General features: G+C 42.3%; 1 protein-coding gene across 3 annotated transcripts in view; it reads right to left on the bottom strand.

Annotated features, from left to right (window-relative positions):
- Positions 1–20,000, bottom strand: part of ARID3A (AT-rich interaction domain 3A) — a 206,376-nt gene that overhangs the window by 36,588 nt on the left and 149,788 nt on the right. The gene's annotated exons all lie outside the window — the stretch shown is intronic.

The raw sequence follows: 20,000 nt of genomic DNA, 5'->3' as shown, positions 1-20,000 counted from the left end.
CACGATACCATAGAGCAATACCTAAAATGGGCAACACATGGTGATGATGTACCTTTTATCACCGGAAGACAAAAGAGATTAATTAGAAGCTTATGGAGGGGAAAAAGGCAATTTTTTTTTTTCAGCACTTAAGGCTCCAAGGGTGCTAAAATTACAAAAAAGAATCATTCGGCGAGTGTAGAAAGGAGTAAAGGTACAAGAAAATATCGAACGGTATGAAGGAATATGCATAACAAGTCCGAGGGAAGAAGGAATCGAACATAAAAAATAGAAAGAATACATCATCCCGGAAATTAATTTTACTGCCCTCGCATATCATGAGCATAATGAGTGGACACGCGTACCTTCACACACACACACACACACACACACACACACACACACACACACAAACAAACACACACACACACACACACACACATATACGTTCACGCACTCACGTATACACAAACACACACGTATATGTGCACACACTCATACATATACAGACACACACACAAAGACATACACACACACACACACAAACGCATGCATACACACACGTATACGTGCACGCACTCACACATATACACAAACACACACATACACTTGCACACACTCATACATATACAGACACACACACAAACACGTACACACACACACAAACGCATGCATACACACACACATATACGTGCACGCACTCACACATATACACAAACACACATGAATACGTGCACACACTCACACATATACACAAACACACGTATACGTGCACACACTCATACACATACACACACACAAACACACACGTGTACGTGCATGCACTCATACATATACACAAACACATACACACACACAAACACATGCATACACACGTATACGTGCACGCACTCACACATATACACAAACACACACGTATACGTGCACACACTCATACATATACACACAAACACACACACACACACACACGAACACGTTTTCGTTAATTAAGAGCCTGAGAGGGCCTAGTTTACGGGATAGTCAGGTTCACGATGTTTTTTCGTTCAAAATCATGGTAGATTAGCAAACCTGTACATTTTTGGAAACGTTATTACATGGAAAATCTGAAAATCAATGTTTACATTTGCCAATTCCGACCAATTCGATTCGACCAATTCGACCAATTCGACCAATCGACCAATTCCATTCGACCAATTCGACCATTCGACCAATCGCTTCGATCGACCATTCGACCAATTCGATTTGCCAATCAATTTGACTGACCTTTGCTTGTGTGGAACGGACTGTGAAAACGATGCGGACTATATTGTCGGATACGACACACAGGACAGTGATGACGAACTCTAAATGGCATATTCTGTAATCGTGTATGTTTGATGCCATTGACTGCCTGTGTATATTTTGTCATTGACTGCCTGTGTAGATGTGAAGTTATACTGACTGCCTGTGTATGTTTGGTGATATGAATTATTGTGACACATTTTGATGTTATTAACTGCCTGTACAAAATGATAACATGTATTTGATTATGCAACTTATCGCGAATATAAAGACAGTATTTTGCAATTCAAAACCTTTGATTCGTGTCTTACCATGCCCCATAGCACTAATTTGATACTTTCATTGGATTCCTTGTCCCTGAAAATATAGGTTTAGTATATTTTAAAAAGTTTTTAGGGTAATTAGAGGCAGAAATAGAACAAAATATGTATTTTACAGTGGCCATTTTGAAAATCCAAAATGGCCGCCATACAGGTATCTCTCCAAATGTAAACATTGATTTTTAGTTTCCTTATGCTATAACCTTTCCAAAAATGTATAGGTTTGCTAATCTACCATGATTTTGAACGAAATATAATTTATTAACATAGTGAACCTGACTAGGAGGTGGAGCTGCACTATAGGGGTGAGCGAGAGGTTGGAAGACACAAATGTGTAAAGGCTTGGGAAGTAGTGAGCGACCGAGACCTGGGGGAAGCTTAATGGCGGTTTAATGGTGGCTACTGCACCCGTCTGGTTCATTTTACTACATGCAGGTGTCTTCCGGCCCATTTCACCCGTGTAAAAACCCCTTGATTCCGCTCACCATGTACTAAAAGATCTAACGATTCAAGCTGTAATCCAGTACGATTCTAGCAGCTGGCTTTTTGGTTGTTGGACAGCAGTAACCCTGCTAGAGGATACACCAGATTTACACACTGAATGCGAAAAGGAAAGAAGGATGGAGGACAAAGACAGATACTGAGAGGCAAGAGTGAGGGAGCCAGCATGAGCCAATGTAAACTGTACCATGTTTGCTTGGTTATGTGGGTGTGGGTAGGTAATAAGGGGTGTGAGTGCACGCCGGCAGTGGATGGAGGTGTGTGTAACACGGGGTTAACACGGGGTAGGTGGTCGTAGAGAGGAAAGGGGGTGCCAAATTCCACAACTCACCCAGCAAGAATACAAACACAGACGTCCAACCCCTTATGTGCACACATAGAAGGCAGATGCAAAAAAAATAAAGAGCGACTCACACACACGTAACAAGTATAAAAAGCTAAGTGCACCTCAAAAGAGAATGGTACAAACACACATTTTTATGGTACAAACACTACTCAACGGTACAAACACTACTCAACGGTACAAACACTACTCAACGGTACAAACACTACTCAACGGTACAAACACTACTCAACGGTACAAACACTACTCAACGGTATAAACACTACTCAACGGTACAAACACTACTCAACGGTATAAACACTACTCAACGGTACAAACACTACTCAACGGTACAAACACTACTCAACGGTACAAACACTACTCAACGGTAGTCCAGTTGAGTTCATCACATACTGAACCCTCCGGCGTCCGGCGTCTGTCGTCCGTTAACTTTTCGACGTTAACACTCCAGCATCCACAAATATCAACCGATTCTGATCAAACTTGACATGCAGCATCTTTACCCCAAGGGCCAGGTTGGTATTACATTTCAGCCAGATCCGTTGAAAAATGGCGGACGTGGGCGACCATTTTGTTTTTGGTCATGAAAACGACGTTAACACTCTGGCGTCCACAAATATTAACAGATTTTGATCAAACTTAGAATGTTTAACCCTTACCACACAAGGTAGGTTGCTATTGCATTCCAACCCGATCCGTCACAAAATGGCCGGCATAGGCCGGCATATACAAGTATAAGGATACAAGGACCTTAAAATTATTACACAAGGTTGTTGGCTTTTCATTTAAGTCAAATGTAGTACAGACAACTGACCTACTATCAAGTTGTCCAGTCAGTTCAGTTGAGTTCTGCTTCCCTGGAAGCTCTAGTTAAAGTAACATTGATTTAAGCAGCATTGCTTTCGAAAAGGCAATGCAATAAGATAGAGTCAAGAGGCAAGGACTTCCATTGAAATTTCAAGACAAACTGACAATATTCCAAGGTCAGGAAAAAGAAATCATTTGTTTTGCATAAAGAGGTCAAATTCATTTCGCTTTAGTCGTGGAGCAGATAAACACAAAAATTGTGCATTTTATGAGAAAAGCATGAAATTTCTAACATAGTTAGTGCATACCATAAGGTTTATTTTCAGATGTGGAGGGAAGTCACTGACCTCTGAGAACCGTGAGAGGTCAAATCCAAAATGGCCGCCAGTCCACCGAGTCTAATGTTCAAACGCGCTTAATTTTGGAACTAAATAGTGTAGAAAAACATTATAGGTGTCATTTCCAACTAAATTGGGGATGCCCAGAGGTGAATGATGCTTTCAATGAACTCCTAGGCATGCCAAGTGAGGTCAGTGAAGGCTCAATGTTACTGCTAGAGCGATTTGTGGTGCTGATGTACGATAGAACCAGTGAGAGCACGGAAGTGAATGATGCCAGGAAGCAGCTCTTCACACAGAAGTGTAGAACTCTAGAGAACATTCCTCCAACCCAGGCAGCACTCAAGCAGCACATCAAGCGCACTTGCTACCAGGCCAAGTGTTGTAACCAGGCATTGGTCATAGATCCAGAGATGCCAGACCCACCTAACTGGGGCTGGACAAAGGAGACAACTGGGTGGCAGCCTCTTTGGACCACTCTTCCTGAAACATCAAAATCGTGCCATTAATTGATCGACTGTGGCTGCAAGAAAGGGTGCACTGAATGCTGCAAGTGTGCCAAAGCTGCATTCAAGTGCACTGCACTGTGCTTCTGTTCTGGAGACTGTTAGATTTAGATCATTACCAATTTTCATCATTGCACTTGATTTAATGTAAGCTTTTGTGGACATACTTGGTTAACTACAGTTATTTTTCAGAGGTTATTGCCTCATTCCTTGCAGTGTAAACACTTTTTTTCATCATTTCTGGTCTTTGGGTGTTCTGTACCTATCCCTGTACCTGAAAAAATAAAGTTTTAAAAGTTCAAATGAACTTTTTCCAATAGCAGTTCCAACTGCAGTATCATAAAAATAGATATTTAACGTAATTTGACCTTGACCGTGACCTAAATGCATGTCCTTGAGTTCTGGCGATCTCAAAAGTATCACCAAATGAATGGGCATCCCCAATTTAGTTGGAAATGACCTATAAGCGCGTTTGAACATTGGACCCGGTGGACTGGCGGCCATTTTGGATTTGACCTCTCACGGTCCTCAGAGGTCAAATCTGACTTCCCTCCACATCTGAAAATAAACCTTATGGTATATACTAACGATGCTAGAAATTTCATGCTTTTCTCAAAAAATGCACAATTTGTTAAAATATGAGAGCTTATCCGCTGTACTATAGTTGGTTCATTCATTCTAAACATTGCTCTCTGTTTGAGGAGTACTGTATAGGGTATGGGAATTGAATCCCAATATCTGTATTATTATTCTTGACAAACATGAAATTTTAGTTTAAAAAGTAATATGGATCCACTGGGATTGTGGACTGACACTCCCAATAAATAAATAAAAACATTTAAAAATAAATAAATAATGAGTAAATAAATAATAAATAAATAAAAATTAATGACATTTAAGAAAAAAAAAATCAAATCAATAAGAAAAAAAAAAAAAAAAATGCACTCAGGAACTTAGTCAAGAAAGAGGTGTATTCATTCTTCTCCTTCTTCTTTTTTATTTTTCTTCTTCTTTTTTATTTTTCTTCTTTTTATTTTTATTGTTCAATGGCCACAATTACAGTATTCCCACGTTATTGTGGGTTTGGCCAGGGGAAGTTTTTGGCCAAAGTTTTTAACAAACCGGCTGGCGAGGTCTGATGCTCGACTATGTAGTTATGGCAGACATTTGGCCACGGTGCCTGCGATAGCTCGCCTTCTCTTCGCGAAGAACACCGTGGGATCGTTAACGTCCATCAACTAGTACCAGCAGACTTGCTGCCCAGTTTAACGTCCATCCGACGGACGGCACACACTTTGAATTGTGTCTGTGAGACAGTTGTAAATCACATTGTAAATCAAATTGTAAATCAAACTGTCTGTGAGACAACAAAATGGCAGTTTATAGCTAGGCCGAGATTCAAACCCAGGCTGGACAGCTTTAGACGCGAGTGTGCGTACCTCTAGGGCCTAGGCCATCCTGCCAGCCCAAAGAGGTGCAAGGTGTAATCATTAATTCTCTGAAAATAAGAAAAATAATATGTTACTGGTATTTTTAATACGTACTGCATTTGTACACTCTTGCACTTTATGCACCTCCTCCTACAGAGCAAACCATGCCTTAGCCACGCCTCAAGGGTTAGGGTTTTGGTTAGGGTTAGGGTTAGGGGTATTTTTAATACGTACTGCATTTGTACACTCTTGCACTTTATGCAGCTCCTCCTACAGAGCAAGCCACGCCTTAGCCACGCCTCAAGGGTTAGGGTTAGGGTTAGGGTTTTGGTTAGGGTTAGGGTTAGGGGTATTTTTAATACGTACTGCATTTGTACACTCTTGCACTTTATGTCCCTAACCCTACATAGCAAGCCACGCCTTAGCCACGCCTCAATTGTGACAAGTGCCAAGCTACAGCAGAGTTGTTAGGGTTAGGGTTAGGGGTATTTTTAATACGTACTGCATTTGTACACTCTTGCACTTTATGTCCCTAACCCTACATAGCAAGCCACGCCTTAGCCACGCCTCAATTGCAGCAAGTGCCAAGCTACAGCAGAGCGCTTCACTATCTGATCCTAGCTCGACATTATGGGGCAGCTCGCCAAATGTAAACAATTCCTCACAACCTATAAACAAGATGGTGGATATCTCGTTAAAAATCTCGTTAAAAAGATATTTCAAAATCTACTAGCTGGACAACAAATGTACAAATCACTCAAAAGGCAATATTTAGCAATTTTGCTTCCACATTCCATCTGAACATATCATACTAAAATCCCCCCTTCCTCCCCCAATTCCTTCAACTCACGTTGATTCGAATATGTGGTTCAGATGGAAACACACAGTGTAGTTCATAACTCAGTTCGCATACACATTGGTATAATAATGCCCCTTGGAATAGAATGGCATGTAGAGCTAATAAGGTATCGCATTCCATTGGAGCCATAAACGTCCCGTTGTAGAATGTCTGCAACAAGACATGACTGCACATATATAAAGCAAGAGAAGGACAGAGAAACCAGTCTGGCAAGTTGAACAAAGGCATAAACATTGTTTGCTCAAGGCAAGCCCACAAAAGCAGAGTAATTCATGGCTACGTGTCATTATACCGAATACCGTGAATCTGTAAAAACATTGAAACCTTGGCAACAATTTCCTTTGCTGGATTATGTTCTCAGGTACAGGTATGGTTAGTTGTGCTGAATACCCTGATAGATATTTGGGCCACCTGTGTGTTGTAAATGTGGATTTTCAATTGCTCAGGTAGTTTGAGGTTCGGAAGATTTAGCAGAGAGACGAGAGTTTGAAAAACGATGTATGATGTGGAGAAATAAATCTGCCGATTAGAAAATGGTATGGAAAATTCCATTGTCGATTGGACTGAGAAACAAGTGCAACAAGACAGAGAAACATGCTGATCACGTCTCTTTAACATGGTGGTGTAATTGATAGATGAAAGGTAGAATTGATAGATCATCTTCATTCTTCTTCTACTTCTGTAGTCGATACGTTCTGTAATGCATCTCCTATTATTTATAAGATACTCTTTTCCTTTCACCTCCTCCATCACTTCTTAGAGCAGAGCAGAGCCCGATGACACACCTCCGGATCCGGACTCGCACACTGGTCTCCAGTCCACGGAGTCAGGCTGGACACTGCTTGAGGACTGTGTCTGTTATACATCTCCATTTCATTCCTTCCCTCCTATTGGAGTCATGCCGACACGGACACTGCTGACAAAAAAACAGAGATCTTGAACTCTATCGTCAATCAAAAGGACAAGGACCCAAATCCATCCCTTCCTGTATGCATCCTTTCAGCCTGGTGTTGATTTAGCGGTTAGGGTAACGGCTTGGGATCGTACGATCCTGGGTTAGAATCCCGGTCGATCGCTAAATTAACACCAGGGGGGTTGACTCAGCCTGTCATCCTTCCGAGGTCGGCAAATTGAGTACCAGCTTGCTGGGATGAATGATCCCGGTGTGTACCCCGGTTTAGAATAGGTACACCGTATCCCTGCGCATCGTAAGAGGCGACTAAGGGCTGGTGCCAGGAAGGGCACCCGGCCATAAAAACATTGCCTCAAATAGGGAACCATGATTGTCATGGGACCCACAAGGCTAACCCCTGCTCTAGCAGGGAAAATGGCCTTAAAACGATCATTCATTCATTCATTCATTCATTCTATAAGGGAAGTTCCAAAACAGATCCACTCAACTATAGGTCTCGGCCTAGCCTTCTTGTCATATGAAGCAATGTAATGGAACCCATCATTGCAGCTCACCTCAGGCCTATCACCTACCTAACTCGCTAATCTCTGCTAACCAGCTTGGCTTCTGCCCTGACCACTCCACCTTGGGTATGTTACTCCTTCTGACACAGCAGTGGGTGGATGTAGCCTGACCCACAAACAAGAGGTTAGGGTCATCTCTCTTGCTTTTGATTGTCCGGCATCCCGTATTTTTTCTGAGTCATCTTCCTTTCGTGTTTGGGTTGTCTGATTAGGCATCCTCTGCTCATGTGGTTGCCTGATTTCCTCCATGAATGATCTGTTGGATTCTCTTGAAAACCAACTTTGCCATTTTGCCAATCACTCAACACTCTACAAAGCTATGCGTAACACTTGTGAAAGGCTAGCTACTGCTGAATCTCTTTAATCAGACCTGGACAAAATAAGCCATGGCCAACTACTTGGAACTTGGCATTCAGCTCCATTAAGTCACCCGCTGTCATGCTGTCTCTCCACAAGGAAAGGCAATAAAATAATCCAATGCACTTCTATGGACAGCCACGGGAAGAAGTGCAGTACCTGGAACTTCTTGGTTTCACTATCTGCCATAGTCTTTTATGGGAGGATCATATCACCAAGCTAGCATCGAAGACCAGTCACCATCTGGGTATTTTCCATGGAGCCAAGGCATTGCAGAGTTGCAGGAAGTTCATCACGGTGTACAAGGCATTCATACGGAGCTTCCTGGAGCCTCCCTACTCTACGCTCATGCATTTACTTCCCACTTTATTCTTCTTGAGGTGGTAAAAAATAAGGCCTTCCACGCCATTGGAATGTTACGGTAGGAGACAGATTACCAAGGACCATCATTCTGCCACCAATGGCAAGTTGGTGGGCTCTCTATTTTATACAAATTTACATCCAGCATTGCTCCTCCTGTCCTCTCCTAACTCTGCCCTCCGCAAGACACCCCAGGTCATGATCGTTCCTCAAGAAACTCTCACCTGCTCACCCTCCTAAAGTCCAGGTTGGTTGTCTCCCTCCAACCCCTCCCCACCCCTCAGCCCATACCCTTTGGTATTTTGTGTACCTGCTGCCTTTTGGCTCTTAACTCCACCATGAGCCTAAATCCTTGGATAAAAGGTAGTTATGGTGTGAGCTTGGCACATATGATGTCATAACACAACCTTTCAAAAGTTGTTTCTCATTAATAGGGGGTCAGATTTTACAACTTTTGCAGACAGTACTTTATTCACACAAAATAAGACGATAAGCTTGTATATGGTCACAGGACTGCCTTTAAAATTTAATTTGTGATCGCAAACAGTTCGCTTTAATCAGTTGCTATACATTCAGGTCGGTGATTATAAAATTTGGAGTTCTGTAGTGACCTCTAGTTTTACAAGCATCATTTTCTACATGAACAGACGGTGCAGGCAGAATAAATTCGCCTAGCTTGTTCCTCACATACTGATGCTCTGCTTGTGGGGCGTGGTTTAAAACCAGCAGCAACCAATCAACTCTCTCAGTATGAAAGGAGGAAACCTGAGGAAGAAGAAGAAGAGGGTTTGTTTTACGCAGGCTCTCTCTTCTTGAGGGGCTTGGAGCTAAAAGGCGCGATAACGTGGAGCGAGTGAATACTGTACTTTACTGTTCTTTGGTTTCCCTTGGGACTGTCAGCAGAGTGCGATTTCATCACCCGCTCAATGTTCACGACATCCCGATGAACCTTTCTACTTGCTGGGGTTATTTTTTTTCTTCCACCATTTTAGATCGCTTTTTGTCGGTGGAATATTTCTTTTGTTTTAACAACCGCTTTGGTCACCCCAAAGCATTGGTAATTTTGTCTCCTGAAAATAAACATTTTACAATGGGTTTACCCACCGAGACCTTCGAACAGCTTCTGAGGAGCATTGGCTGCATCTCGGTGGAATATTCACCTTTACTCCAGTTTTGCCATGTTCGTCGAGCGTAACGGAGATGGAGAATTGCCAGGAAGCATCTAACCACCGTATGACCACATGAGTAGAAATTCACACACACTTAATTTAAACAGTTGTCACTTTCTAGTATATAAACATGTCTCAATGTACGCATAACCGCGTAAGGTTTATTTTATTTTTTTTAAATGCATCCACCTTCATCAAATTCTCGATATTTTGTTTAGAGAACAGAATTTAGCTAAACTTTAGTTTTCTAGGACTCCACATCACTTCACGCTCCTGAGAACCTTCCTTAAAGAAAGGGTGATGCGTGATTTATTTTAAGGTGGTGCATTATTACCTCCGCCACCAAAGTGGACGGAGGTTATGTTTTCACCCCTGTCTGTCTATCTGTCTGTCTGTTTGTCTGTTTGTTTGTGAACAAGATATCTCAAAACGTTGTGGACGGATTCGGACAAAATTTCGCAGAGAGGTAGCGTATGTGACAAGGACGAAAAGATTAGATTTTCGTTAAGATCCGGATTCGGATCCGGCTACTAGAATTTTTAAAAAGTGATGCTTCGCCATTGGGAGATAGAAACAAACACGACATATAGCAGGATATCTCAAAAGGTTGTGCCCCCCCCCACCCCCACCTCCCTTTGCCACCCATTCGTCCTGACGTCCCTTCCTGTGAGAAATGTCTCACAAGCTATGACAGGCTTTGATAGGCCCCTCTGGTTTGGGGAGCGGAGAAGGGAAGGAGGCCAAATTTATCCGTACGGAGAGTGCTTTGACCTCAGCGTTGCCCAGGTAAAAAAGGGAATTGTAATACCTACCCTGTGCCACCACTTCCGGGTGGCGCTACACGGTACACATTTACATAAATAATTTATGCCACCCCGCCCCCCACCCCCATGTGAGGCCACGGCCAGATAGCCTATGTTACCCCTCCCACAAAGTTGTATTTGTATCATGAGTTTGGAGTTTGTAACTTAAAAGATGTGGCAGTGCATAAGGAACAAAGAAAGAAAGCCAGAGAGAGAGAGAGAGAGATTTTTACGTTTTATCGGTATAGTTAAGCTGTAATAAAGTGATAACTACAGGCACCACAGATGTGAGACTTACCTTAGTCCTGAAAGCAGCATATGTTTCATACGCTTATGTCAAAAGACACAGAGTCTGTGATAACTCATAAGTAAGCCAAGTTGGACATTACTAGCACAAGATAATATAATATGTACAATAAAAATAAAACTTTTTCAATTTCCTCATTTATTTTCTATACTTAAAGGTCACTGATATTAAATTGCTTTCACACAAATTTGAATCATTATCTACCTATATTGCACACTTAGAACTATCCACAAATATATAATGGGGAATAGCACCACAAAAGTGAAAATAACCCAAACGTTTGCACAGCACTGTGTACATAAATGTATACCTATAAAAGGCAAAAACCCTCTCTCCCTTTGTTTGTATGTGTTTTATGCACGGCCACATCTTTTAAGTTAGAAACTCCAAACTTGGGGTAAAAATACAACTTTGTGTGGGGGGTAACATAGGCTATGTGGCCACGGCCTCGCACTGTGGATGTGGGTGGGGGAGCACAGGAGGGGGGGGGGGCATAAATTCTCTATTTAAATGTGTACCTTGTAACGCCACCTGGTGGTAGTGGCAGAAGGTATTACAATTTTATTTTTTTACCTGGGAAATGCATGCAGACGTTAAAGCACTCTTCACACGGGTAAATACATTTTAGAAAACAGGACGACTAATTGGTCCATCAGCGAAGCGAAGGGGTGAGCTCCGCTAGTAACTAAATAAACATATATTGTTATTATTTACATACATACACTTATGTGTTGAAAAAAAATTCCGTAATTTATTGGACTATTGTATTTCATTTGCAGAACTTGTTGAACATCCCTGTGCAAGTTGTATTTTTGTGTTTTCTTCCCTTCATCCAGTGAGAAACTCTTCGAAATGCATTCGTTAAAAAGAGCTTTTTGGAATGATTGGGCTGGCCTTGGTGACATTTTGACAAATGATGCAGTCTTTAATACGGTCAATATATAGATATTTATTGTTCGATATTTTTGCCATTGAAAATGTTTCAATCCACCTCCTTTTTTAACATTGACATCAGAATAATGCTGAGATCTGTACATAAATCACACATTGGGAGAGATCGGTGTAATTTTACATGAATAATTGCAAGGACATTGGTAACTAGACAACGGGTGAATCAATGCAACATATGACATTTGATTCTGGGAATTCCAGCATCAAGAAACCCTGGATTCAGATGGAAATGTTAAACGGGCCAATGGTTGAGATGTAAAACTCTCTGTTATGTCCGTTTTCATCTTACTATAATTCACCAAATGTCTGTCTGTCCGTTCGAAGGTACCGCAAAAACGGCTCAACCGATCGCAACGATATTTTGGGTGGGTAATCCTGGGACCTCCTGGAGTAAAATAAGCTATGTTGTTTTTCTAAGTTTTCCAATTTTCCAATTTTCCACTTTTTCCAAACATGATGGAATAATATTTACCGATATGAACAGTGATGTGGCTTTTGTTGAAATTCTACATACCAGGAGAGAGTAGATCGACTCCTGAGGAACTCTTCCTATATAAACGTGGGGCTCCGAAGTAACATGGCAGCGTGTGCAAAGCGACTGAGAAACACGTGTAACGGCCGCTTCCGTGTTACAGATTCGGCACGCACTCTTCACACATAAACATGCGACTGAGAAAGACGTGCAGCGGCCGCTTCCGTTTTGCAGAATTCAATCTTTTTTCAAAATGGGCACCATGTACTGTTTAGATTTTGATGATTTGTGTATGATATGATTCAACGGATGTTTATATAAATCGTTGAAAAAAAAAAAAGCCTTCAATTTCTGATATTTTGCCTTTTCATTTGGGCCTCCCAATTGAAGCCCCGCCCATAGGGCGGGTACCGTTGCTAGTAATAAAAATCTAGCAAGAGTACCCGGCATTGCTCGGTGATGTTCAAAAATTTAAAAAATAAAAATAATAATAATCTCAAAACACTCACTGATGAGTGATGACCCTCTGAAAGTTTGACGAAGAGATCCGTTCAGCCATCACTGAGAAAAATAGCGTCACACAAACAGACAAACAGCTCTCTTACAGTAAAATCTTACAGTAAAAATCAAAAATCAAGACTCTCTGCTCACCTTCACTCCTTCATTCCTCTTTACTCCTACCTCTGGAACAAACTCCCTCACTCTCTTCAATCCCACCTCTGGAACAAACTCCCTCACTCTCTTCAATCCCACCTCTGGAACAAACTCCCTCACTCTCTTCAATCCCACTCCTCTTCCCCCATCCAAAACGTTGATCTTTTCTACCCGCGTTAATTCACCCCAGATCCACTTTTTTGGAAATACCGACTCCTTTCCTGGAAGTCCTAGCAGTGTCCATGTGTTTTTTTAACCTCTCCCACCCCCACCCCTCTTCCGACGCCTCCTCCCCCCAAGCCCTCCTCCTCCCACAGATCTCCAGATGTACCTGCTCTCAAATGTTGTACTTGTGTGCTTCCCTCTCTCTCCCCATCTTGTCTCCCGCTCCCTTTATTGTATGTTTTGTGTGTCCGTTTTGTTTTTGTGATTGATGTTAGCTCTTACACGAGCCTCGATCTTGTATACAAAAAAAAAAGAAAAAAAGAAAATTGTTTTTTGGGGGAGGAAACGTCAAATTGACAATGGGAGATATATGTATATAATGGAATACAGCGGTACACCATATGCAGGGATGGGACAGAAAAAATATCGAGTGTATTTACCAATAAAGCATCGTCTTTTATGAATGCTACCATCATCATTGTAACTGCAACATCAAAATGAGCTTTTGCTTTATTGATGAGAATTTGCAATGGTTTTTTGCATTTTTCACAAGATTTTGCTAATAACACATTACATCAGGTAAACTCAGAAACCCACGACCATGAAAGCAGACTACGCTTGTCTATTGATGCAAATGGACCAATAGGTATAGATAGACCATACCCTTACCCATACCACGACTAACGGATGATTTATGCCTCGGTTAACGCAATCAAAATCACCAGGAAATTAAAGGCCACCGTATATCTGCATGACAGGCCGTTCAGTCAATGCAAGTCGTCCAATTCGAGGTGATAAAACAAGACTAAAACGGTCAGGATGTATTTATTGGGCCTGAACTTGTCACCTCACACAGCGAAGAACGAGTGATGGATTGCCCGTGTGGAGCGGCGCGTGTTTCGGGACAAAATGAATGGCCATTTTGGTAATATTCACCGTGTTATGATCCGTTATGGCACATTTATTGTTGATAAAAAAAAACCTCGCCTTGCCAAAAGGGATCGACGCGCTGCATATCGACACGGTGCATATCGACAAAGGGATCGACACGGTGCATATCGAAAAAGGGATCGACGCGCTGCATATCACGTGAATTACCCGAGGAGTATCTGGAAATGCAAGTATCTTCATATGGGAAGCGTGAGGCATAATTACACCGGATGTCCAAAGCCGGAGCACGAGGCTTTCATCCCACATCGCTCTGGCGGCCATCTTACTATACGACGTTTCAATTTGGGGACACACGCATCTCCGCTGCATATTTTTTTATACAGACTTGGCATTTAATATGGAATATTTTTTTTGTGGGGGTGAACTTACTTTTCAAGATGTCTTAGAACCAAAAGTTCATTGGAATTATGTTGAAATTATTCTAGATTTTGTTAATGTGACCTTTAAAAGAAACAAAAACCACATTTTACATTTCGAAACAAATAAATTGATCCTTGAAAGTGATGTAAACTGATATCGAACTCAATTCATGGACAGTACTGTGTTAAACTTCTGTACGTTTTCCAGAAGTATCTCTGTATTTTGCACATTAGCCAATTTTTTTTTTAACAAAAACAAAAGTTAAATTACGACTGGGATTACGGACAGTAAAATTACAGTTCAGTACTTCGTGTAACCCCCACGAGCATTCAGGAGAGCACGTACACGTTGAGGCATGCTGTTCACGAGATTTGCCAAGGTTTGGACAGGAATCGCTTGCCATGCAGTGACAATAGCCTGCTGCAATTCACGCACAGAGGTCGGCTGCTGGTCCAAGTGGTCGATTTGATGCGTTAATTCTGCCCACAAGTTCTCTTTCGGATTCATATCCAGGGACATGGCAGGCCACTCGATATGCTCGACACCACGGTCAGCAAGAAAGTGTTGGATCATGCGAGCACGATGAGGCCGTGCATTGTCATCTTGGAAGACAAAGTTTCCTCGAAAGGCTGCACGAGCAAATGGAAGCAATGTTTCTTCCAGAATGGCCCTGTACTTGAACTGGTTCAGGTTTCCATTCAGAACAACCAGGTCAGTTTTGCCCCCTGCATGAAAAGCAGCCCAAACGGTCACCCCACCACCTCCAGCTTGGACTCTTGGCACTGAACAATCTTTGTTGTAGGCTTCATGCACTTGTCTGCGCACTCGGACGCGGCCATCTTGACGATAGACCAGAAATCTAGATTCGTCACTGAAGATCACGTGATTCCAGTGTCCTGGCTGCCATTGACGGTGCTCTCTGGCCCACTACAATCGGCGCTGGCGGTGTTGTCTGGTCAGGCGTAACTTTCTCAGGGGACGCCTGGCACGATAGCCTGCTTGAACCAGTCGTTGGTTGAATAGCCTTCTGGATACAGGCACATTTGCCAGTTGCTGCCACTCAGCCCCAAGCCGATTAGCTGACTTGGTACGGCCATTGCGGACTAACCGGTGCAGCTGGCGATCATCCCTCCTTGTGGTTCTGCGGGGACGTCCTGGCCTCGGTATTGCAGTAGGGACACCCTTCTGAGCATTTCGTTTCAGGATCTTTGACACCTGACCTTGAGTGATGCCATACTGCCGAGCAATAGCATGCTGTTCCATGCCGTAATTTCGTAAAGCCACCACTCCATGACAAACAGCATTGTCGAGTTGACGGACCATCTCCAGAGGAAGCGGCAATAACCTTTGGAGACGTGCAGCAGTTGTTTTCCACTAATACAGAATGCAACAACCCTTGTATGTGAAGCCAATCGTCAAATGTACCTGTCCGTACATTTTGCCCCACGCCACCTGTGATATAATCCTGTTGTTGACTTCTTGCTGCGACAGACAATCAGTGACATGGTTCTTTTAACAAATAAATCACCAAAGTGTAAAAGAAACTCACTAGATTGATATACTGAGTGAAGAAACTAAACCCAAGTCAAGAAAAAAAATATATTCCATATTAAATGCCAAGTCTGTAATTACTCTCATTATTTCCCATCCGAGGCTGAAAAGGGAAGCAGAAGAATGATCAAGACTTTGCCCGACACAATTTGTAGCAGATAAATCCCTGGTACAAACTGCAGACAATAATTCCCGTTTTGACATCGCCTCGACCTCGTTTCCATAAACCGCTCATCGCAGGTCAAAAACCCGGGTTTGATCTAATCCGGGTTTACCCACAACTCGCCTTCGCGGTCGACCGAAGTTGATTGCAAAATTCCTCTTTCCATGCAAAGCGACTTTTCGATGGATACGAACAGTTCTTTTCCAGGAAGTGTTGGGCAATTTGCTTCCAACAATCCAAGAGATCTTTGGTGCTTCCTTTGCTTCAAAATAAATACGAGTGACACGGTAATATTAAAGGACAGAAAATGGAAGAGAGGACATGACATTTGTTGTGTTTGAAAACCAGAAGCTCTGTCTGAGCTCTGTCCCCCAAATATTCCTACAGGTCGCACAAGATCTGCCAGCAACCCTCTGATGGTGAAATTGCCAAAATCTAGGCTCTCTGCTCACCTTCACTCCTTCATTCCTCTTTTCTCTCACCTCTGGAACAAACTCCCTCACTCTCTTCAATCCCACTCCTCCCTCCAGGTCTTTAAAACCGCTTTTGACCACCATCTCTTATCTTCCCCCATTCAAAACCTTGATCTTTTCTACCCCCGCTAATTCACCCCAGATCCACTTTTTTGAAATACCGACTTCTTTCCTGGAAGTCCTAGCAGTGTCCATGTGGTTTATACTTCTGCCCCCCCCCCCCCTTCCCCCAATTCCCACGCCTCCTCTCCCCAAGCCCTCTCCCTTCCACAGATCTCTCGATGTCCCTGCTCTCAAATGTTGTGTTTGTGTGCTTCCCCCTCCCTCCCCATCTTGTCTACCGCTCCCCTTATTATACGTTTTATGTGTCCGTTTTCTTTTTTTTGTGATTAATGTTAGCTCTTTCACGAGCCTCGATCTTGTATACAAAAAAAAAGACAAACCCACTCATCACTCGATTGGTCGGTGTTGTGGTGAAGTTCCACCCGTCATGCTTTGACCTGCTTTGGGAAAAGGTCTGAAAACAATCGGGCATTGGTCCAATTGCCAGCCATTGCAGATTGGCTAAATGAACCTGGAGACGCAGTATCAAAGACAGCCGGGATTCCAACCCAGGTTGAGTCATGCATGGAAACAAGGCACGAATAGATGGCGAACGGTGGTTGATTGAGTCATCCATTTCTACAAGAAGCAAGAATGGAGAATTGCAAGACCAAAAGGTGTCTTCAGCAGGAAGGTACTTGTTTCTGCTTCAACCAAAAAGGATACAGAATTGCAAAGATTCGTTAGGAAGTATAAACCCAGGCCCATTCTACTATTCTACATTGCTGTACACATGGCTCTGCTCAGTCTTTCCTGGAACCACACGTGAAGTGACCATGATATATATACAGACAGGTATATGAATGGAAAATTGAAACCAATAAAATTAAAGAGGTTTGTTTACCTGCAAAGATTATGCTGATGGACTTGATGGAGAGGAGATCAACCCATAATGGAAGATCAGGTTGATGGACAGAAATGTCCCCATGGAATATCCATTACGGAGGCCTAGACTAACCTCCTTCCTGTCCATTGACTCAAGTTTGCCTTATCGTTTCGTACACCTTTTCACATCCTGTATCGGTCTGGCAGCATGGCCGAGAGGTACGCACACTCGCCTCCAAGCTGCCTCGCCAGGGCTTGAACCTCGGCCCAGCTATAAACTGCCGATCTGGTGTTTCGCAGGCAGTGTGATTCATCAATTTGTGCCATCCCTCAGATAGACGCTAAACTGGGCATCCAGTCTGCCAACATTAGTTAGTGGGCGTTAACGATCCCAAGGTGTCCTTCACGAAGAGTAGGTGAGCTATCGCCGGCACCCTGACCAAATTCCAAATTCATACCCGAATCTACAGTGGGTACTACATCAGCGCCCATCCATGCCCTCAGCCAATGATGCTACCCTGCAGCTTTCTGTTGCATAAAAAAGAAGACATCGCTTGTTACCTGTGCCTCCGAAGGTGGACGGATGTTATGTTTTCACCCCTGTCTGTCTTTTTGTCTGTTTGTCTTTCTGTGAGCAGGATATCTCAAAAAGTCGCGAATAGCTTCGGACTAAATTTAGTGGACAGGTAGGGTGTTTCAGAAGGAAGAATTGATTCGATGTTGGTGAAGATCCAGATCTGGATACTATAATTTTTAAGAGCCTCTTCACCATTGAGAGATCAGGCCAAAAACGATGTATAGAACGATATTTCAAAACATTGTGGACGGATATGGACTACACGGAACTTGGTGGGCAGGTTGGGTGTGTGACAAGAGCCAATTGGTTCGATTTTGATGAAGATTTGTATCCGGATCTGGATCCAAGAATTGTTTTTTATTTTCTAAACCATTCTTCACCATTGAGAGATTGGGCCAAAAATGATATATATGATGATGTTTCAAAAAATATGTGACGGATTATGACAAAAGTTGATGGATGAGTGAGGTAGGTGACTAGAACAAGCCAATTCGATTTTGATGTGTGACAACTTAATGGTATGAGCTCTATCGAGTGCCATTGTCATTGTATACTGAAGCCACATGGAATGTACTCCTAAATATGGCGAATTTAGGAGTGAATAGACAAGAAGCTTTGAACACTGTTTTGTGCTGTATTTCCTCCGGTGGACTCAATCGTGCTCTCCGGTACACTTCACAGTGTCGGTTCCAATTATAGTCAGAAGTACGTGAAACACAATTCCGTTCTGTTTCGTATGTGAGGCACTGTCATCAGCATTCTGGGACAAAGAGACTTAGGTGCTTTTTACATACCCTAAGCATTTGCTCAAAATGTTGTTGTTTTTTCTGTAGAATAAAATGTGCAAATAAGAAGATAAATGACCGTAACTTAAAATCTTCTTCTCCACATTAAATTTGTACATTTTGATCACATGGCACTCACTTTCAAGGATCAACTTTTACCCATGTTTCACTGCTTTGAAGTCGTTCGCCCACGAGTTCACTGTTATATAATGAAGGGAATCTCAAGCCTCAGGATGTTCACCATTCCCTGTGGTGTCAATGCCTTTCTTGGTCGAATTTTTAGCTGCGACGAGCATCTCTATGAGAGGACCGCGTTGTTGTTCTTGTTGTTGGGGTGCCTTTTTGAATAGCGCATGCGCATACACTCGGATGTGCGTTGGTATGAGGTAAGAACATCGCGGACTAAAATCGCGATTTGTTTGAAGAAACCAGAATAAATTTAGCAACAAAGACATCATGAATGTTTTCATATCAATCTCGTTTCACAGAACTTGACACAAATTAGGTGTAATTATTGAATAGCGCATGCGCATACACTCGGACTTCCCCTACCGACCAAGCCCGTTTCAAATTATCCCTCTGCCACCCCGAATTAACATCAATAAATAACATTAATGAATTTACATTAATAAATAACATTAATGAATTTACATTAACATTAACAGAAATAACATTCACGTCCATACATTATATGTAATCAGTTGATGAAGCATGTTGCGTCGCAAAACAAAGGACAAGACCAGAACTGAAAGACAAAAAGACGCGAGTGCATGCGTATAATTTAATGACTGGTCGAATTTGGTAGCGCATATTGCAACGGATATCCTCATGATTCTACACGTCGCAGATGGTGACCACACTGTGGTCATTTTTCTCTTGTTTTTTTTATCAAACCTGTTTAGTATTTGATATTTAGTCTAAACATGCATTCTTAAATGTCTGAAATAAAAGGAAGCACGTAATGGATGAAAAGTAAGAATTATATGTAAAGAGGGACTGAATTATATTGATTACATAACAAACATTTTTGCACTAGTTATGTTATATGTGATCTAGGTTAGGGTTGTTGTTGTTGTTGTTGTTGTGTTGCCCCGGTCAGTTCTGATTGAACAGATCAGCGGCACAGAGATAGCCA

The sequence above is a fragment of the Myxine glutinosa genome, chromosome 10 (genome assembly GCF_964187855.1).
Source record: "Myxine glutinosa chromosome 10, kmMyxGlut1.1, whole genome shotgun sequence".
NCBI classification, from domain to species: Eukaryota; Metazoa; Chordata; class Myxini; order Myxiniformes; family Myxinidae; genus Myxine; species Myxine glutinosa.
The sequence above is the reverse complement of the archived record's forward strand: the minus strand, read 5'-3'. Positions and strand labels throughout refer to the sequence as shown.